Genomic DNA, 23138 nt, shown 5'->3' with positions numbered 1-23138 from the left:
TGGCCTGCTTCTTTGGGAGTCCCTGAGTTGTCTCTCCTCACCTGTATCCCTGGGGCTGATGTGGTAGATGTACTAAAAATAACAAAGCATGTTCCATTTTCTCCAGAAACTTACAATGAACAAAGCTATTGAAAGTTAAATAATTTAATTTTAAAAACTAATTAATGGCAACAAAGGAAGAAAGGTCACCACAGATTCCTGAATTCCCAGAGAAGGGGACTTGCAGGTAGTGACTCACAGTTGATGCTGAGTTTCTCAACAGATGGGTGGCATTGGTTTGATGCAATAAGAACTGTCTTTGTATATTTATATGAAACTAAATGGACAATGCTAATTCTATAAACTCCAGGTGCGTAATATGGGGTGTCCTAGATACATTCACACAAGTTTAATGAGTCAAGTGCCCTTTTTAATTTCCTGTTGAGAGATAGTGTACTGTTATGTTCAGGCGCAAAACAGGGGCACAGATATTCCAGATCAAGGGCAAGGAAGAAGTTGGCTTGGTTCCAGGATGAGTTGTGTCACTCCCCCAACTTCATCCATCATTCAAGACCAAGGCAACAGAACAAAATTCAATTCTGTTGTGCCATTCTGGATCACCCCCAGCAAGTTCCTTTACCTCTCTTCTCCTCAGTTCCTTCATCATAAAATGATAATGCCATTTCACATGCTTGTGCTGGGGGTATAATATGGGTGGTTAATGTTCTTTATTTATTTATTTAATTTTGGAAGGCATTTTGGGGAGACCAAGTCTAGATAGAAAGGCAGTGGGCTCTGTAATCTATGTTCTGTGGATTCCTGTCCATTTGTAGGTCATATCCTGTGCTTCTTCACAGTGCAGTAAAGGAGTTATAGACCCTCTACTTGGCAGATTGGGAGCTCTGGTAGCATAGTGCCTAAGGCACTTGACTGCTAACCAGAAGGCTGGTGGTTCAAACCCACCAGCTACTCCTCGGAAGGAAGATGGGGCAATCTACTTCCGTAGTGATACTGCCTCGGAAACCCAAGGAGGGGTCACTATGAGTCGGGGCTGACTCAACGGCACATAACAACAACAACAATAACTTGGCAGGTTAGTGTGATGTTATTCGTGATTCTCTGTGATAGAGAGCCCTGAGAAGGAGGGTGGAGTGGATTTCAGTTCAAAGGCCACTGCCAAGAGAGAGGGCACCCCCTTAATCTTCTTGGGAAGTGACCACGAACAACAGCAGATTCCCACAAAAAGTGCTTGATGTTTGCATTACCTGTGCCATTTCTCATAAACCAGCTCTGATCCATGAGTATAGATTGCTAGTTAAAACACTACTGGATAAATATATATAGTTAAAAAAAAAAAAATCTTCCTCATTGTTTTTATCTCTTCATTCTATTTCCACCTACTAATTTATGGTTACTTTCTATGTTTGTTGTTTGTAAAATGTTCATAATGTACTATGACTTGAGCTAAAAAATACTTCTAATCCATATAAAACTGCCACCCCGTGTAAAGCACATCCTGAGTTGCGCTTTGGTTAACATCTGCTAGTGGGAATAGGACTGGCGGGGTCTCCCACATCCAGCATCTGTTTCATTAAATTAGATTCTTGGTCCAATTGACACATACGGAGTGTTTTTATGGATCTCACAGGCAATTCATGGGTTATAGTATAGTGGAGATATTTCATTTATCTAATGGAAAATGTGTATTTCTCCAAAAATGCTGTCTGCATAAATCAAGTAAAGAAAATAGGGCCATGGTTTTTTCTTTCTTTTTTTTTTTTTTTGGTTGGTATTTTTTGGGTTTTCCTTCCAGTTAGTTAAAAATAGTGAAGTGAATCTAGGCCAATGTTCTGATAGCTCTGTTTACTTTCCACCTCAAAGAATTCCTTACTGTTCTGGGGAAAAGTCATGAACATTTTTGTGCATATTTCCATGTTTTCTGAGCTTGAGGAACGTGATTGATCATGGCCAGAGTTTAAATTGCCAACACTTTCTTAGAAAAGGTATGTTTTTAAATGACACACCACAATTCAAAGTCCTTTTTCTCACTCTATTAAAAACAAAAAAAAAAACACTGTCATCGAGTCAATTCCGACTCACAGTGACTTTTTAGGACAGAGTAGAATCCCCATGTGGTTTCCAAGGCTGTAAATCTTTATGGAAGCAGATTGCATCATCTTTCTCTCACCAAGCAACTGGTAGGTTCAAACTGTCGACCTTTTAGTTAGCAGCTTTATGCTTTAGCCACTGTGCCACCAGAGCTCCTCTTTGTTGCCCAGATTTAACCATCTATTTCGAAATCTTCCAGTGCATCATTTATTTAGTTTTGTGGTTCTTCTCTCACACTTTGCCCCAAGTCATGGTTTCATTAGCTCTTTAATGTTTCTTCAATGACAGAGTACTGACAAAGAATCTACCTAAGCACATTCTTTTCATAAAAATTAAAACCTTTACCCCATACTCATACATGCTTTTCCGTATACCAGTCATACTAGGTGCTTCAGGATCTCCCAAAGCAGTCCCCAGGTAAACTCCTCTCTGACCACAGAAATGCCTTCAGGCTGCTTGGTCACAATGCACAGTTAGTGGAAATTTTTAGTCGCTTTCTTTTCTGTTAAGTACTAAAATTAAGAGTTCAAAAAGAGTCTTGATTAGAACTATAGTAGAGGGCCAAGCCTAAGACAGAAAGATTGGCTTCAGTCATAGAAGATTTCAGACAGAGGCCTTGAGAAGGTACTAATGAACTCTTTGGTATCCTGCTAGCTGTGCTGAGGATGGTGGAGAGTGAGGTGTCTATAGGGGTAAGCTTGCTAGAAGAAAACCTGGCACATGTGCAGGACTGTTGGATGCAGCTGCTATTCCCTGAACGAGTGTAGGCATTTGTGAATTCAGATTCTCTTAGTTTCATTAAAGTAGTCTGCTCATATGCGTAGCCCAAAGTCAAGTCAAGACCACATTTCTCAGGCCTTCACAGTCCTCACCTCCTCGTCTGGTATCTTCACACTAAAAATGGTCTTGTTTGTCTTGATGTCAAAGCTTCTCTGACATATCTAAATGAGAGATATTAGGGTTGAGGTGTGGTAGGAACAGGCTGGGGTAGACTACTAGGCCTTAGAATACTCTCAAAGAAACTCTACTTCAAATTCTATGTATTCTTCAAGGTATAGCTCAAATTCTACTGCTTCCTTGAAGACCATTCTCTTCTCTGAACTTGGATACAACTTATGATGACACAGTATTTTTTTACATTGTTGTAAAAAATATATAGAACACTTGCCAATTCAATGTTTTTCATGTACACAATTTAGTCACACAAATTACATTAATCATGTGCAACCATCAGCAATATCTATTGCCAAATTTTTCATCACCATAAGCAGAAACTCCCCCTTTCTCCCTCTCTCCCATTCCTAGTAACCACTAATCAACTTTGGTTTCTACACATTTGCCTTTTCTTGTTAATTCATGTAAGTGAGATCATACAATATTTGTCCTTTTGTGGATGACTTACTTCACTCAGCATAATGTTTTCAAGGTTCATCCATGCTGCAGAATGGATCAAGATTTCATTTCTCTTTATGGATTAGTAATATTCTACATTATATAAATATATATTAGGTTGTTTCTACTTCTTGGCTATTATGAATAGTGCTGCAGTGAATATCAGATTACATGTGTTTGTTTGCTTTGCTGCTTTCAGGTCTCTTGGATATCTATCTAGGAGTGGAGTTGCTGGGTCATATGGTAGTTCTATGTCTAACTTTTTGAGGAATCACCAAACTGTTTTCTACAACAGCTGTACCAATTTGCATTCCCACCAGCAATGGATAAGAGTTCAAATTTCTCCATATCCTCGCCAACATTTGTTGTTTTCCTGTTTCGTTTTGTTTGTTTGCTTGCTTGTTTCAGTTTTAGCCATCTTAGTGAGAGTTGGTGAGTACTATGGACTGCTAAAAGAACTAACAGATCTGTCCTGCAAGAAGTGCAGCCAGAATGCTTCTTAGAAGCAAGAATGGCCAAACTTAGTCTCAACTACTTTGCTCCTGTTGTCAGAAGGGACCATTCCCTGGAGAAGGATATCATGCTTGGTAAGGTGGAGGGTCAACGAAAAAGGGGAAGGCCCTCAATAAGATGGATTGACACAGTGGCTGCAGCAATGGCCTCAGGTATAGCTAGGATCATGAGGATGGCACTGGACTGGGCAGTATTTTGTTCTGTTGTACATAAGGTCACTATGAGTTGCAGATGACTTAACAGCCCCTAACAACAACAATAGTGGGGAGCAAAATGTTTTCTCACAATGACACAATTTTTAAAGGTATGTCTTCTTTCTTTCTTTAATTAGTGTGTAAGCACTTAGATAGCATATCTTACGTATATCTATGTTGCTGAAGTTCTGGGAGCACAACTCATCATCATCATATGATGCCATCAAGTCGAATCCAACTCATAGCGACCCCTCCTTGGGTTTCCAAGGCAGTATCACTATGGAAGTAGGTTGCCCAACCTTCCTTGTGAGGAGACCACAACTAGGTACTCCATAAAACAGGCAGGTGATATGTTCATGGCCTAAGTCAGTAGAAATAAAATATAGACATAGTAACTCTCTGATAGAAAAAATCAAATTCTTCCACTTCTCTGACACTAAAATATAAGTGATCATTCCAAATCAATTTGTTATAGATTCTATTTCTCCCTGTTCCACTTCTGTTCTGACAGAAGCTGCACAGGCAACACTTCTTCAGACCCTAACAACCCAGAGGTAGACCATATCTCATAAGTAACAAGGCACGGTCCTCCAGTCTAGCAAGTCTGCCCAAGAATTCAGACTCTGGCTGCTAACTCGGGAGTTCACATGACACCCCCACTTCTGGCATGCTGGCTACAAATTCGGAGTTTTCATCTCTGTCCCTTCAGGATGGCACAGGTAAGTTCAGGAGTCCCAGAGGCTTCCCTCACTTCTAACTTGCTGGCTCCACTACTCCCTTGGTTTCTATAATTTGGTAGAATGACTCCTCATTATAGGAAAAAAGGATATAAATGAAGAGATGCATAGGGTGAAGTCTTGGAAAGTTCCCAACGTGGAGCTTTCATGTCCCAAAAAGGTACATGCTACCCTACAATATACATCGATGTCTTTGACCATCCAGGAAGCCCCTGGAGCTTCTCTGCCAGTCCAGAGCCTTTACTGGGATCTTATTATATAATAATGATTGGTTGAATCATATCCTCCTTCTTGAAGTCAGCTGATACCATGGTGGTTTTTCTGGACTAGCAGAAGTGATTAGTAGAACCTAGAGAGAGGTTCTGGTGGCATAGTGCCTAAGGTATTTGACTGCTAACCAGAAGTCTGGTGGCTCAAATCCAGCAGCCACTCCTCAGAAGGAAGGTTGGGCAATCTACTTCCGTACTGATACTGCCTTGGAAACCCAAGGAGGAGTTGCTATAAGTCGGATCTGACTTGAAGGGATTTTTGTTGCAACGAGAGAGGCAGTAACTATAAGACAGGGCCATCTGACAGGAGCTATGGCTTCAGTAAAGAAATATAGAACCAGTAATATCCTGCCAGGGAGAGAGCTGGGGATGTAAATAAATACCCCAACTTTGCGCTCTCTCCTATATCCTGCTAGGGCTTCCCACTGGCCAAACCCAACTGGCAAACAATTCAAGGAAATCTACTGACTCTATCCTACAAGTTGGCTTCCCTAGGACACAGAGCAGACTAGAGAACGGGGATGAGCAGATCTGGAAAAAAAAATGGAAAGTATCCAGCACAGTATTTACTGTTTGTTTATTAAATCAACATGAACAGGTTTTTAACATTTTTATTGATAATAAAACCCAGCTTCAAGTAGTATCTATTATGGGATAGAATTCAGAATAGAAAGGGCTCATCTTTTTTTTTTTTTCTTTCTTGACTTTCATGAAAATATATATAAAATGAATGTATACACATACTTTAAATAAATTTTTAGTATATAAACAGAAATATTTCTTGTTTTAAAAAAGGAAATTAGAAAAGTATTGTGGTAGTTATGTTTTTGTGTCAACTTGAATAGGCCTGGCTGAGTGGCTGGGCACCTGGATGTAGTATTCCCCATGATGAGACTGGTAATCAACTCCATGGTGGAATCTACTGGGAGCAGCTGAGTAGCTGCCTTTGGGTATGTGGTCTGCTTCCTGTATATAAGGAGAAGCTTTGAGAATGGTCTCTAGCCTATGGCACGCTTGGACCCCGCATGGAGCTGTGTCATTGCTCAGCAGCCTGCTATGCTCTGCCAACCTTGGGACTTACAATGGACTTAAGTTAATGGCCTGCCGTGTGGTTTGGTAACATCGTGACTGTGCCTTTTTACTTGTCAACCTTGGGGCTTCTCAGCCTCAGCAGCCAGCAGCTGTCTAAGTGAGGAAACACCTCTAGCTCCAGTGGGCCGGGAGCAGGAGGCAGAGCTGGACCCCAAGGTTGAGGGGCTTTCACCCAGCCCCTAGAGCTTGGCTTTGAACTTGGACTTAAAGCCTCCAAACTGTAAGAATAAACTCTTGTTTGTTAAGGCCATCCCATTTGTGGTATTTTCTTGTCAGAGTGGCACTAGGTAACCGAACAAGTATTAAGAAAGAAAGAAAAGTGACCTGCAATATTACTATCCAAAGATGAAGTTTGTAGCATTGGAGTATATTTTTTCAGTCTTTTTCCTATGAGTTTGTGGGAGTGTGCTGTTTGTACATTTTTATACTCAACTTTATTTTATTTACTATGACTAGTGAGTGCATTTTGTGTTGTTGGCTACATGGTACTTATCTTCTGGCTATATTACAATCTGTTTAGCCATCTGTTATTGTACATTTAAGCTGTTTACAATGTTTTACCATTATAAATTGTTAGACGGCACTTAACAACAACAACAACAACAACTATTATAAATTATACTGCAATAGGTATGTGGGAGCTCTGATGGCATATGCACAAATTTGAGAAAGATTCATCTGATTTCTAGTGTTTGCCACCTATAGTAAAGAAAGGCAGCAGGTTTTTATGGGTTGTTTTTTTAATTTATTGTCATTTGAGTGAAAGTTTACAGAGCAAATTCATTTTCCATAGAACAGTTCATACACATTTTATCTCATGACATTGCACCACAATGTAACAGCTCTCTTCTCACTTCCTCTCCATAGTTACCTCTTCTCTCTGTCCTTCCCTCCCATGCAACAACCCCCCCCCCAGCTGTTTCCCTGTGCATACACAGCCCTTCTGTTCTCCCACATTGATCACTCCAAGGAGTAAATGATGTAAATGTTCACCCCATATGCTTGTGTATTATTTGGCTGGAAGCCATAGGAGTGAGTTCAATTCCAGACCTGAAGGGTAGCTAGGGGCCAAAGTCTGAGCGGTCTCACCAAGCTCTACCAGACCAGTGAATCTGGTCTTTTTTTTGTGATTTTGAGTTTTGTTCCACATTGTTCTCCCACTCTATCCAGGATCTCCTACATGGCTTCCCATCTGGGTGGTTGACAGTAGTAGCCAGGCACCATCTAGTTCTTCTAGCTCATGGTCATATAGGCTGAGAATCACATGATCTACCAGTCCCTTGGACTAATTGTTTCCATTCACCTTTGGTTTTCTTCATTCTTCCTTGCTCTGAACAAGGAGAGATCCATCTTTGCATCTAGATGGCTGCTTGCAAGCTTTTAAGATCCCAGTCTCTAGTAGCCAAAGTATGATGTGGAACAATGTTTTTGTGTAGTATGTTATGCCAAATGAGCTTGATGTCCCCATCAACCACAGTCCTGAGTCCACAGATTCAACTACTCACCCTGTCCAGGAAGCTGGCTGTGGCTAAGAAGTCACCACAACCTTGTCCCTTGTCAGCGCTACTATATACTTGGATATTCTTACAGCACATACAAATATGCTTGTAGAAACATCTGCCAACCCTATACATGGTCATGGGCACACTCCCCCCTGCCTAGACATACCTGATTGTTCAGCCTGTCTACCTAAAGCAGAAGGTTTTTAAATACTTTTTCTAAGCAAATCAGTAAGCAGACAGAACAAACATTTGCCACTTACTTGTAGATTATAGGAGCTCTGGTGGCACAGCAGTTAAGGAATTCAACTGCTAACCAAAAAGTTGGTGGTTTGAACCCACCAGCCTTTCCACAGAAGAAAGATGGGGTAGTCTCCTTCTGTAGAGATTTATAGCCTTGGAAGCCCTCTGAGGTAGTTCTATTCTGTCCTATAAGTTTGCTATGAGTCAGAATGGATGCAATGGCAGCGGGTTTTTGTGGATTGTTTTTGTGGTTACACTGTTTTCATATGCAGATTAAAATGTGTGATCTACAAAATTCTCATTAGAATCTATGTTCTCAGTGGTTTGTTAACATTCTACAGAAACCCTGGAAGCCCTGTGGGGTCATCTCTTTCCCTACTTCTCTGCAGAAACAAGTGCAAAGAGACATTGAGAGGGCCCGAGACAGAGCAGCATGCATGTAGGTCTTTTTGGCCTCAAAGGCTTTGGAAACTTCAAGCCCTACATTTCCATTCCCTGTTGGTGTTAAATCATCACTACGGTTTAAAAGTAGGACCACTGGAACAGTGCCAGTTTCTGCACATGGTTTCCAACTTCACCTTCCCAGACTGCAAAGCGCAGAACAATTTTAATTTCTCTCTTCCCTCAATCTTGCAGCCTCTCTGCACTCCAGCATTGTTTATCTGTCTCTCTGCTGCTGCTTTTTTTTTTTTTTTTTTAATTGTGATTTGGTTGAAAGTTTGCAGAGAAAATTCATTTTCCATATAGCACATTTTGTTTCATGGCATTGATTGCAATGCCCATAATATAACTGCTCTCTTCCCACTCCACTTTCTCCCTGTGGTTACCTTTTCCCTGTGTCCTTCCTTCCTATGCATTCCTGCCTTCTGAGGTATCTCCCTGTGCAAATAGTGCCCTTCCGATCTCCCATGACTGATTGTCCAAAGGAGGGTATCTACCTGGTGTAAATGTTCAGCTTGTACACTTGTCTATTGTTTGGCTGTCTATTGCTAGACAGGCAAGAAACAAGCATCTCTGCTTCTTTTTAATGAAAGCTGTCCTCTTAGCAAAGATCTAGAGAAAATTTATGCTTTCAGGGAGGGGTGATTCCACATGATTCAGTAATTCAAAAACAAAATAGAATCAGTTAGCACATTTTTTTTTTCCTGCTTAATGTTGTCAAACCAAAACCAAACTCACTGCCATCAAGTCCTCCTTGGGTTTCTGATGTAGTATCACTACAGAAGTAGGTTGCCCAATCTTCCTTCTGAGGAATGGCTGATGGGTTTGAACAGCCAGCAGTCCGGTTAGCAGTCAAATGCCTTAGGTGCTATGCCACCAGAGCTCCTAATGTTGTCTGGCACAGGGTTATCTAAAATCCATCTACTCCCAAAAGAACTGTAGAAATGTTAATTAAAAGAAAAGAAAAAGTTAGGCTGTAAGTCTAGAAAATCTAGTCTGAAGGAAAAAATAAAAAGAGAACCTGCTATACATACTAGAGAGCAACTGTGTATCAGAGTTCTTCAGAACCAACAGGAGACACACAGAGAGAGAGAGAGAGAGAGAGAGAGAGAGAGAGAGAGAGATCCTTGGGTGACACAAGCAGTTCATGACTGACTACTAACCTGAAAGTTGGTGGTTCGAACCCATTCAGTATCCCACAGAAGAAAGGTCTGGCAATCCCTCCAGCCTGAAATACTTCTTGGTTTGGCTTTGTGACTCTGTCCTTTCCTGGTTTCCCCTACCTCTATCCTGCCATTCTAGTTCTACATGCTGCTATTTTCCTCATGATATTTACTATTCTTTATATTATAGTATGTTGCTACTTTGCTTTATTTTCTCCCTAGTTAAGCTGTAGACTTCAAGAAAGCAGGGATTTGATCTGTGCTGTTCGGTTCTTTGTCTTGAATACTCAAACTAGTACTCAGCAGAGGTTTGTCAAATAAATGAATGAGTAGACACGTCTTCATCTGAACAATGCCCAGCAGAGCACAAGCACATAAGACCACTTAGTAAGTTTAGATCTCTGCCTATACCTGGATTCCATTGAATCTCAAAGATTTTTTAGTTCTTCAAATCTTTGTTATAAAGAAAATGCTCACAAATCGATGACACTGTTCTATCTGTAAATTCAAATATGTAAAAATGTAACTTCGTTTATTTCCCTAAAAGTTATTTTTAAACTTTTACCTTGAGCCCTCATTCCACCTAATGGAGAAAATGAAGCAAGTCATTTCTAGGCAAACTTAGTCTTTTTCTTGATCATTTCAGGTTGAAATCCATTCACTTACAATTCCCACCACAACTACCATCACTCCAAAGCATTCTTTTCATCCAGAGCTGTGGCTAGCACCATAAGCAGGGAGACTCTGGGGGACTTATTTGCACTTTTGGACATCCCTGAGGCAGTGAGCACAAGGACCCTCTAACTGCGGACTCCTAAGCTTACTGATAGTTCTGTTCCCTGCCACAGACATGGCAAGGACTCTCCACCACAATCTAGCTCCCTTGTATCATCTCCTACTCTGCCCCTTCCGTCCCTTTATCTAGGCTTGGGTGAGGGCCGGAGTAGTGAGTAGAAGATAAACTGATCTGCCCAACTGTGCTCTGCAAACTTCCTTTCTCATACCTGGACAGAGGAGTTTTTAATTGTGTTTTCATTTTTTAACTTGAAAGCCAAGAATTGTCTGTCTTTGTTCTACTTCTACTATGACTAGTTTTTGCCTGGGACAAATGACTCATGTTTGGCTACCTGTGCTAAAGCAGAGGTCCTTAGGGCACTAGTTAGGAAATTCAATAAAGCAAGGGTGGGGATGAGCCCTGGTGCCAGGAATGTATAGGTTACATCATCTCATCCATACGTGCAAGAAAAGATCATCCTTCAGAGTAGAGGTTCGTTCTTACATGTTCTGGGGTTGCAGCCCTCTTAGGGTCTCATAAATTATTTTAAGGTGTTCCTAGGCCAAATAAGACCTAAGCATTCTGTTTCTGAAGTAGCTAGATTCAAACAACTTAAGCATTTGTGTCCTAACAACACGGTTGTTGTTAGCTGCCATCCAGGCAGACCTATGCACAATAGGATGAAAAGCTGCCCAGTCCTGAACCATCTCCATGACCAGTTGCATATAAGACTGTTTGATACACAAGGTTTCCGTACACAGATTTTCAGATATAAATCACTAGGCCTTTCTTTCTAGTCTGGCTTACTCTAGAAGCTCCACTAAAGTCTCGTCATAGCAATACTCAAGCCTCCAAAAAGGAAAGGATGGTGACTGTACGTGAGGTGCATTGGCCAGGAATCGGATCAGGCTCTCCCACATGGAAGGCCAGAATTCGGCCATTGAACCACCACTGCCCTCAGCAACATAGTGTTGTTGTTGTTGTTGTTGTTATGTGCCATCGAGTCGGCCCTGACTCATAGCGACCCCTCCTTGGGTTTCCAAGGCAGTATCACTACAGAAGTAGATTGCCCAACCTTCCTTTTGAGGAGTGGCTAGTGAGTTTGCACCACCACCCTTCTGGTTAGCAGTCAAGGCACTATGCTACCAGAGCTCCTAGCAACATAGTTGTTGTTGTTGTTGTTATGTGCCGTCGAGTCGGCCCCGACTCATAGCGACCCCTCCTTGGGTTTCCGAGGCAGTATCACTACGGAAGTAGGATTGCCCAACCTTCCTTCCGAGGAGTGGCTGGTGGGTTTGAACCGCCAGCCGTCTGGTTAGCAGGCAAGTGTCTTAGCCACTATGCTACCAGAGCTCCTAGCCATCTGAATAATTAATTAATTAATTAAAGAAGAAAGAATATTCTTATTCCATTTTTTAATAACCACAATTTCTGATTGTTTGGGTGAGCACTTATTGGGCATTGCACAACTTTTCAAACATTACAATCAGATTGGACACCATCACTCAAATTTCTTCCCTGAAAGCTTTATTTTATTTTATTACAACTGCCATTGACATCAAACAAAACATCACATACCATTGAAACCACAAACTACTTCAACCTAGTAGTTCACATGATGTCTGACAGATGCCAAATATTTCAGAATTTCCCACTAAAATTTGATATATCCCATGGTGCTCTGTGTATTCATTGCTGTGCCTCCAAGGGCACTTTATCCCATAGTTTATGACCCATAGCAACAGAGGTGTATCTACGGAAAACAACGTTGATGGCAAGCACTGAAAGTATGCCACTGTCACAAGTCTAGCTTATTAGTCTTTTAACATATTTTGCCACTATGTGAAAATTACAACTGCATCTTCCTTGTTTTTACTGATGAAAAATGGTCTATGATGAGTTCAAAATCATTCCCCCCCCCCCATTTCTTCTCTTTGTACACTCAGCAGAGCAGGAACACACAGTCTGCCTTGACCCATGGAGGCTCTCAAATACAAAAGGATTAGTTTTAACTTACTGTATGATCTCTCACAGCTGGCAATGAAAACTGCACTGGTTAATAGAAGCTACTCAGCTGTGCCCCCTCCAAGTGGCACTCAGGGAATGTGCCATACCATTCATACCTTAGATACACCTCTAATGGCAAAAACCAAAAAAAAAAAAAAGTTGTCTTTTCCCTTCAAGAGGCACAACTTAAGTGATAGAGGTTGGATTTATACATCCAACCTTACTACATGGTTCTCTTGACTAACAATATTTGCATTGTCATAATATTATAAAACTTCATTGCTTTCAGTATTTAATAGCAACTTGTAGGGAAAGTACAAATGGACAAATCCAATATAGTTGAAGAAGAGAATGCCAACATAATGAACATTATATATGTTTTTTTAAAAAAAGTAATGGAATTGGTGAAAAGTTAGGGAAGAGGTAAAGAGGTGAAGAAGAGATATACAGTCGTAGGGAATATTCCTTTCCTCCACTTGTCTGTGGGAAAGTCAAGAGGAAATTGCTACATATGATGTAATAAGAAATTGAAGCTTAAGTACATTTTGAAAGTTATAAAAGTGGAATAGAAGAATTAAATATAAACACTGGGGAGAGGCAAAGAGGATAGAGGAAATGTTTATGAGCCAAATGCCCCACTTACACTATGAAAGTTAATAAATGCAGTCCAAGGATAATAATGTTCTAATAGAAGTATAAACATGGGATTTTAAATTGTTTTAGAAGGGCAACAAATAGAAATAGTTAAAGGTAGTTCTGTCTGTGTGTAGAAGGGGTTCAAGATGAAGTAAGAGACTTTTACCTTTCATTTCATACATTCTATGTAATTTAAGTTGTTTTCTATTCTTCTATTTTAGAGAGCTCTGGTGGTGCAGTGGTGTGATAGTTAAGTCAACTCTGGCTGGGCCTAGTTGAGTGGCTGGGCAGCTGGATGTAGTTATTCCCCATGATGACACTTGTAATTAACTCCATGGTGGAATCTACTGGAGCATCTGAGTAACTGCCTTTGGGATGTGGTCTGCTTCCAGTATATAAGAAGGAGCTTTAAAAAAGGGTCTCTGAGCTTTTTGGCCCATCTGGATGCTGCATTTGGCCAAGTCTTTATCTCAGTGGCCCGCCAATCTTGAGACTGTTTCTGGACTTGAACTAGTGGTCAGCCATGTAGCTCGATAATCTTTGGACTGTGCCATTTTCTCGTTGGCCTTGGATTTGTCAGCCTCAGCAGCCCCAGCAGCTGCCTGAGTTAAGAGACATCTCCAGCTCTAATGGGCCAGGAGCAAGAGGCAGAGCTGAAGCTCAAGGTCAAAGGGCTTTCCCCCAGCCCTTAGAGCTGGCACTTTGAACTTGGACTTCTAGCCTCCTAAACTGTAAGAGAATAAATCCGTTTGTTAAAGCCACCCACCTCTGGTGTTTCTGTTAGAACAACACTACAGAACCAAAACGAGTGTTTAAAGCATTCAGCTGCTAACCAAAAGTTCAGCAGTTTGAACTTACCAAGAGTTCCTCGGGAGGGCAGTTTGCTTCCATAAAGATATACAGCCTTGGAAACTCTATGAGCAGTTCTACTCTGTCCTCTAGGGTGCTATGAGTTGGAATCGACTAGATGACAATGGGTCTTTATTCAATTTTATTGCTTTCATAATAGAAATTTTCTTTTCTGAGAAGAAAGTGTTCACCAAAATTTTAAATGGAAATAAAATTATCCAAAAGAATGTACAGAATAATTATAATTTTGTTCATATCTAGTTATTTTATTTCTTGGAAAAATGATTTTGTTGTTATATGCCATTGAGTCGTCCCCGACTCATAGCGATCCCTCCTTGGGTTTCCGAGGCAGTATCACTATGGAAGTAGATCACCCAATATTCCTTCCAAAACCCAACTGTTAATAATGGCTAATTATAAATAGTGGAAGAAATGATATATCTTATTTTTAAAATTAGTAAGTAATACTTTAACAATCACATACATACAAAATAATCTTAAGAGCTGGTACCAGAATTGTTCTTAGGGAAAGAACTAAATTTGCAGCATATGCAATTTTGAAGAATACCTTCTTAGCTCTTGCAGGGTAGGTGATAGCTATAGACGTGGATATCAGCTGGTACCTAGGCAGTTGTGAGTGGAAACTATTCCACAATTTTTGTTAAGCAACAAAGCCAGCCAACCCCTGGCCATAGAGATAAGCCAAAGCTTTTAATATATTGTTTTTCTATAAACTGCTTTTCTACAAAACTTTTAGGCAATATATCCCCACTCTAGACTTCAAATCTTTGTAAGAGTCCAAAACAGCCCCAAGGGCTGGAGGGCTTGATGTCATCTTCTTATTAGGCTCAAATACACTGTCACGGAAGGCCCCATCAGCCATAGGAAAGATAACAAAATATGCAGATTCATAACAAGATTGACATCAGTGCCTATGTGGAGCTATGGGAGAGTGAGGCTGCAGGTGTTTATCCTAGCATGAGCCACAAGGAGGGAAAGTTCTAGTTCAGTGTTAGCTGTCCCCATTTGTTCAGTAAGGCTCTAGGAGACTAGATAAGTTCTCGTGCCATGAGGCTAGAGTCTGCTGGGAGGCAACAGTGGGTGGGCCTGTGTGGCTGGGTCAACTGGCAAAGCCATAGTTTCTAAAACCAAGGCTGTGTGTACAAGAAAACCTGCCTGTGTATAGTAGAGCTGACAAGGGACAACATTGTAGTCACTTCTTGGTCACAGCCAGCTACCCAGAGGGACCAAGTAGTTGAACTGGTGGGCTCAAGACCATAGTCACAGGGAACATCAAGCTCAATTGGCATAACATATAACACAAAACATTGTTCCACCTCCTATTATGGTGAGTAGCAACTGGGATCTTAAAAGCTTGCAAGTAGCCATCTAGATGCAACAATGGGTCTCTCCTTGTCCAGAGCAAAGAAGAATGAAGAAAACCAAAGATTCATGGAAACAATTAGTCCTAGTGACTGGTACACCATGTGATCCTCATGTATACAACTATGAGACCAGAAGAACTAGATGGTGCCCAGCTACCACTGTCAACCACTCAGAGGGGGATCTATGTAGGAGATCCTGGATAGAAAAGGAGAACAATGTGGAACAAAACTCAAAATCATTTGGGAAAAAAAAAAAGGGTGGGGTCTGATAGAGCCTGGTAGAACCACTAAGACTATGGCCCCTAGCTGCCCTTCAGGTCTGGAATGAACCCACACCTGTGGCTTCCAGTCAAACAAAAGATAGGCATATGAGTTGAACATTTACCTGAGGTAGATAAACTCCTTGGAGTGTATCTCTAATCATGGGAGAAAGAAGGGCTGTATTGTTCTCTAATCATGGGAGAAAGAATGGCTGTTTATGTACAAGGAGACAGCTCAGGGGCAGGAGTGCATGGAGGGATGGAGGCAGGGAAGAGGTAACTATGGGGAGGAAGTGGGAGGGGAGCTGATGCATTGTGGTAAATTGTAGTCAATGTCATGAAACAACCTGTGTGTGAACTGCTGTATGGAAAGTGAATTTGCTCTATAAATTTTCACCCAAAACACACACACACACACACAAAAGGTTGAAGTGCCTTCCTGGCAGGAGGTACAGCATGAAAAAAAAATAATAATTCATCTGCAACACAGGGAAGAGATAACTGCAGGGAGGAAGTGGGAAGAGAACTGTTACATTATGATGACTGCAGTCAATGTCATGAAATAAAATGTGTGTGAACTCTTGTATAGAGAATGAATTTGCTCTGTAAACTTTCACCCAAATCATAATAAAAATTCACTTTAAAAGAGAAAGAAAACCTGCCTGGTAGGTGCCAAGGTAGTGATAGGATATTTGGTAGGCAGGTACCATTTCTTCCTTGTGTTTGTGTCCTATGGAATACACTCTTAAAGTCTATGAACCTTAGGGAAAGCTGGACAGACAGAAATGCATGGATGAGAAGGGCACAGGCATGGGGTGGTCATGGGGAAGAGAGGGAAGGAGTGTTTTTTATGGTTGGGGATGGTAATCAGGGCTGTGAAATCAAATGCTCATGAACTGTTGAATATAAAATAAATCTGCTGCATAAATTTGCACCCAAAGCGCAACTGAAAAAAAAAAAAAAGTCTATGAACCTTCACAGAGGGGACATGATTGTCGTTAGCTGCCATTGAGCCGACCTCCATCTTATGGTGCCCCATGCACAACAGGATCAACAGGGTTTTCAGCTGATTTTTCAGAAGCAGATCACCAGGCCTTTCTCCTAGTCTGTCTCAGTCTAGAAGCGCTGCTGAAACATATTCAGCATCACAGCGACACATTTGCCTCCACTGACAGACAGGTGGTGGCTGTCCATGAGTGTGTCACTGAGAATCGAACTGAATCTCCAGCATGAAAGGAGAGAATTCTACCACTGAGCTATCATCACTGCCCCAAGAGAGGGTACAGGGGTTTTAAAATCATAAGTTTATAGTGGCCAGGCCGGTGGCATTTATGTGTGAAGGCAATAATGAATGAAGGGAAACACTGAGCTAGACAAATAAAACCCATTTGCATCTGGATTTAGTCCTCTAGCTGCCAAGGGAGGAGCTCTGGTGGCTAGTGCCTAAAGCATTTGCCTGCTAACCAGAAGGTTGGCAGTTCAAACCCACAAGCCACTCCTCAGAAGGAAGGTTGGGCAATCTACTTCCACCTATATATATTCCATCTATTTCCACCTGGAAAACCCAAGGAAGGGTTACTATGAATCAGGTCCGACTCGATGACAGTGAGTTTGGTTTTGGTTTTAGCTGCCAAGGGCAGTCATGGAAAAGAATCAATTCAGATTATAAAGCCATGGGAAACCATGCCAAGATCTGGAGACCTTCGCCCCAGCAGTGCTCACCAGGTGTCCAGACAAAACCTTAAGGAAAACACTAGCTTCACCAAATCAGGCTCCATTAGTCAGTTTTTTTTGCTAAACTGTTTGCTTCACTATTTTCCCCTATTCCCCTCCTTCCGCATTTTTCTTTCCAATTTAAGCAAAACAGACCTTGAGTTTCTTACTTCTGGAATGTTACTAAAAACAGCTCACTCAGAAAAACTTACTTTCCATAAATACACAGTTTATAAATGAGAAAGCATGATAACTGGGAAGCTGAAGACATTCCTAACTTGTTTTTGTTTGTTTGACTTTTTCAGGGACACAATCACCCAACGCACACATTCTTTTCAGATCTGCACATTAGTTCCGGAGTCTTGACCAGAATTCCTTAAGCCAACGAGTTTGCAATCAATGATCCTTCAAGAATCCACTGCCAGAGGCAAGAGGAAAAAGTGTTATCCCCATAAAGAACAGGGAGTTGGTGACATTCAGAATTAAAATTTGACTTTTTGGTTGTGTCTAAATATGTCAAAATAATAGATTAAAGCAGGAAAAAATTATTTATCTAGATACCCCAACCAAGCCACCCGTGATGGGCTAGCAAAAGGCCAGACATAGAGTGACACTTAATGTTTCTAGAATAAAGAAGGAATTGAGCTCACTACTCATCCATGAAGAAACTGTATTTGATACCATACACCTAAAGCTCATTTTTCTACTGCAGTAGCTGGCTTTTCCATACTGGATTTCAGAGCCAATGGAAGTGATTCTTGACTGTCCCGGCTCAAACTCCTCAACCAGACTTGCTCTTTTTTTTTTTTTTTTGAAAGGTTGGTTTTCAAAGGGAAGAAATAGGATTTTTGTTTTACTTTTGTCATCTAACCTCCTTTCTCTTCTTCCTACCTATCTTAAGGGATTTAAAATCACTGGATATCTTCAGAATAGCAAATGAATTTTGATTCCTTACTCGAAACGCCCAAACCAAAACAAAATAATAATTTGGGATGCCTTTTTCCTCATGATTTTTTAGTGATGAAGTTAGATGATTATGGTTAAACAGGATAAATATTGTGCATTTTGAAAATGCCTATGCCATCATAGGTGACTATTACCTATGGAATGAATAGCTGCCATTTTTTTTTCAAGATAAAGTATTTTTTTAAGTTTTATTCTGGTGAAATATATAACAAAAATATTGCCATTGCTAAGTATCCAATTCAGTGACATTAGCTCCATTCACCATGTTGTACAACCATCACCACTATTTCCAAAAGTGTTTCATCACTCCAAACAGAAACTTGGCAGCTGCCATTTTCTTTTTAAGACAATAGAAAACCTGCATGTAAGGAAATAATGCAACACAATGCACAGCTGTGAAGTTGGATCTGACTAATAGTGACCCCTCTTTGGGTTTCTAAGGCAGTATCACTATGGAAGTAAATTGCTCAACCTTTTTTCCAAGGACTGGCTAGTGGGCTTGAACCGCCAGCTTTCTGGTTAGCAGTCAAATGCCTTAGACACTATGCCACCAGAGCTCCCAAGGAAATAAGTACATACAAAGAGGGAACTGCTTTAGTTAGAAACTTAACCATATACTTAGGAAGGTTTGCTATCTACTTTATCCTTATGACTTTTTCTTTGAAGAGCAGCCCTTACCCCCTTGCCAACTTAATTACTGGGTTTAGGTGTATTTTCACAGGAGCTTTTATTTTCTGAATAGCTTCTAAATCAGGAAGAGGTTGCACAGCTTTCATTTATATCTTTCTAATCACCTCTACTCCCTCTCTTTCTACTCTCTCCCTTCTTCTTCTCCAGCACTTGCACTTCTATCTTTCCCTCTTAGCACCTCCTCCCCTTCTAGATCGTAAGCCAACAATATTCATCTTGATGATGGAAGATGAGATTGAAATGACTGTTGACTTCTCTTCCCAGCCTTTTACCTCTAAGGGTTAAGTGTTAATATGTTGTGCCTGTATCAAAATGTTTTCACTGTGGCCCCTGTGAAATATCAAAGAATCAATTATTGCCAAGGATACTCACTACATGTCTGGAGAGTTTTACTGGTGAATCTGTGTTGTCTTATAACCATCCATGTTTTCATAAATTACAACCATCAATTAACATGAAAAGAATTAGTGGGCAAATCCCCTTGTTTTTTGCACATAAGAGTTCATTTCAAAGGGAGGTTGGCGTCTTGGTTTTGTCAAACATCACCAATTATTTTCAACTATTTTGAGCTCAGCAAAACCAAATCTGTCTCTCTTCCTGGACTTTTTCTAACTTTACTGTGGCTGCTGAACTTCATGTTGTACTTTAGGTGAAACATAATCTCTATGTTTCCACTACATTTTAACTTAATTCAGCCAACTATTGTTTTTTTAATGTCCAGGAACATTTTAGAAGATTTCTAATGAATCTTCTTTAAAAGACTTGCTTCTTTCCAGGCCCCCAAACAGGAAATTGTGTCTTACTAAGGGTAAACAAATTTTGACATTTTCAAAATTCATGTGTGGCTTTGCACCAAGTAACCAACATGTTTGAAAAGCTTCCTTAATTTGACAAAATATACCATTTTCCCTCTAGTTCCCAATGTGCATATGTGAAATTCCCAAATAAGTTTACAACCACCTAAATATATAAATATATCCATTGATATATTAAGTGATATATGAATGCATTATATCTATGCATCTAAGCACTCAGTGCTAACCAAAGATTGGCAGTTTGAGTTTACCCAGAGGCACCTGTTAAGAAAGGACTGGTGATCTCCTTCCCAAAGTATCAATCTATAATGTAATCTAAATGTAATCCTGATCTTAATTCCATCAACATTCCAGCCACCTTCCTTCTAACTAGGCTGTGCTGCCCAGCAGAATGTGAAGGATATATGTGTGCTTGCTAGATGGGGACTGCACCTTTCGATCTCACACACTCTGATGCTTAATTCTGTCCTACCTAAGGATTCTAAAATTATGCAAAGCATGTTAAAATTAAGCAGGAATCAGGTACCTAAGAATCAAATTAATTATTTATCATATATCAATATACAATCTTTGTTAAAAAAAAAAAAAAATTGACCCTTCCCCGCTTTTCACCATTCTGAGCCCTGGTGGTTTAATGGGTACGTACTCTGCTGTTAGCCAAAAGGTAGGTGGTTCTAATCCAGTGGACACTCCACTGGAGAAAGATGTGACTGTCTGCTTCCAAAGATTTACAGCCTTGTAAAACCTATGGGGCAGTACTACTCTATCCTATAGGGTCGCTATGAGTATGAATCAATTGAACAGTAACAGGTTTTTCACTTTTTATGGTGTTTCTAAAGAGTATGAAATCATAATTTGAAAACAGAGGTCTTATTATCAAGTACAGAGACCTTGAGAAAATCCCTAAAGCATTCCATATAATCTGAGGCGATCTCTTAATGTTCCTTTGCTCCTTTAAATATGTAATTTAGTTGAAACTTTTCTATGCATTTAATCCTAGTTGAGGTGGGTATTACCATTTGCTCCAAGCCTGAATCCAACTTTCCTCTTTTGTAATAGCACAGCTGACCAGCTGGTTTATGCCTCTATGGCTTGTTTCTAAGATAAGACAGGATAGAGTGTCCTGGATTAAGCACAGGGGGAAGATTCTGAGATTACTCCAGCAGTATACTTTCCTGCCAGAGTCATTTGGTTGCCAGGTGAATAGAAAACGATTCTGATCTAAATGCTCCCTTTTGCATGTGCCAACAACACACTTAGAAAAGAATTCACAGCTAATTCCTGAGGTTCCCTTGGTGCTCTGCAAGTGTGTATGCCTAGACAGGCATGCACACACAAACACATGCATACACACATGCACATGCACGCGGGCATACACAGAATTTTTCTTTCATCCCCATATATCCCTGAACCCAACATGCCTTTCATTCCATCCCAAAAAAAGGACCTAAAGCAGACTTTAAAGTATAGCTTTGAGCACCATTATTACAATCTTAACAAAGAGGAATCATACTGTGAATTGAAGTCGGGACTAAATCTAGATGGTTTTGACTTAGGCACCTCAGGCAGGATTCTTGTCCTCTAATCACTTGCTTTTGTGTTTCAGCCAACACTCAGATCTCTATCCTCTGAAGCACTCATCAGAAAAGACAGAAAGGGCAAAGGTAAAAACAGATGGTATTTGTTCACTGATTCAAGGGAAAATCATTCACATTCATGTTGCATTGTTAGTATTTGTTTTCTGATAGTGACTGGCTTTCCTGTCTCATGTCTCTTATGCCCAAGGTGCCATCTTCAATATAAACAGCCTAGCTGGGAATAGGAAGAAATTAAAACCTAGGAAGATGAATGGTCCTGGTGATAGTTATTTGAGAATAAGAGAATCAAAATGAGGTGGAAATTCACAATTTAAATAGAAAGTGAATAAAACAGGAAACTCTGGGATGGAGATAGGATTAACAAATTAAGAAAGACATTTTTCTTTTGTGTAATCCATGAGCCTAGGGGTTGTTGGAGATCAGATGACACATCATTTTAGGGTTATGGATTCAATTTTCTAACACTTTAAAAGATTTCCCTGCCCACTGCCTTACTTCTTTCAGTCCCTAATATCATTTATTTTACAGGTTATTGTTGTTGTTGTTGTTAGGTGCTGTCAAGTTGATTCTGACTCATAGCTACTCTACATACAACAGAATGAAATTCTTCCCTGTCCTGCCCCATCCTCATAGTCCTTGCTATGCTTGAGCTCATGTGTCAGTGGTTGCAGCCGCTGTGTCAGGTTATTAGGTTATCAGGCATTGGCAAATGTAACATTTGTATTGTGTTTAGATCAGTGACTGTAATAAGAGGAAATGATCCAAAGTCTGGCATTAATAATTCAAGTTTCTAAGAGCTATTTGACCCACATTCCAAGTAGTGGCCCAAACACTGGTTTTACTTGGCTAGATTCTCCAATGAGAGCTCAGTGGAAAATATGAACTAGAAATGTCATTCTGATCTTCAAAATGCAAGCCTAATGACAGTACAATCATGAAAATGAAGCAGTAAACATTATCCAAGGAAAGAAACAAAGCTTGAGGGTGGAGGTGGAGAGAAGACAGCATCCTGGTGACACTCTTCTCCCAATCTTTCTACAGCAGAAACCAGGAAAAACCAATTAAAACAAATGCACATGATGATTCTGCAACTTTGCACATCAAATGAGAGGATAAAGAGTTAGACTGAGCACTGATTGCAAGAGGAGATGAATCAAGGACAGTGACTGGGGAAAGAGCATAAACTTGGACCTGATAAAATATGGCCATTTTGAGACACAGAAGACATCATATAAGGGCAAGGAGAAATCAACTTCACAGAATCCACACTGAGACAGAGACACAGTGTGGACAGATCTGGAGTGAATCAAGGTGAGTAAAATAGACACTAGATCTGGGAGAGGAAAGTGCAGGGAAAACAGAGGAGAGGAAGGTGCAGGGAAACAGAGGAGACTCCCTGTGGCACTGGTGACTGCAGAGTGAGGAGGAAGTCAGTGAAGGGAGATGAAACAACTCACTGCTAGTGAACACTAGTCATTTGGGTTGAGGGTCTACATGAAAGGGAAGGCCTGTAGGGTGGTGGGTGGAGATGCTGGACTCCAGGCAGCCCCTCACTTGACTGAGTCTGGGCAGGAACTGGATATTCCATTGCACACACTCAGAAGTGCACAGGGCCCATACCAGTGAATTAGTGAATTGTAACCAGAGAGGTGCTTTCTCTACTTTCACCACCACAACTTCCTGGTGACCAGGAGTGAGGCCCCTTCCAACTTTCACTAACTCAGTAACTAAGGACATCCTGCTGGTCTCTCTCTTCTCACCTGATGCCTTGGGCTGCCTCCTCCCACCAGCAGCCCAGCCACTCACCTCACCA

The 23138-nt window shown here is 40.7% G+C and overlaps 1 pseudogene; it reads left to right on the top strand.

Annotated features, from left to right (window-relative positions):
• The window catches only part of LOC103213808, a 79362-nt pseudogene extending 61726 nt beyond the window's left edge, over positions 1-17636 (top strand).
• Positions 17637-23138: the final 5502 nt, after the last annotated feature.

The sequence above is a fragment of the Orycteropus afer genome, unplaced genomic scaffold (genome assembly GCF_000298275.1).
Source record: "Orycteropus afer afer isolate SDZICR_OR568_19922 unplaced genomic scaffold, OryAfe1.0 scaffold00017, whole genome shotgun sequence".
Taxonomy (NCBI): Eukaryota; Metazoa; Chordata; class Mammalia; order Tubulidentata; family Orycteropodidae; genus Orycteropus; species Orycteropus afer.
The sequence above is the reverse complement of the archived record's forward strand: the minus strand, read 5'-3'. Positions and strand labels throughout refer to the sequence as shown.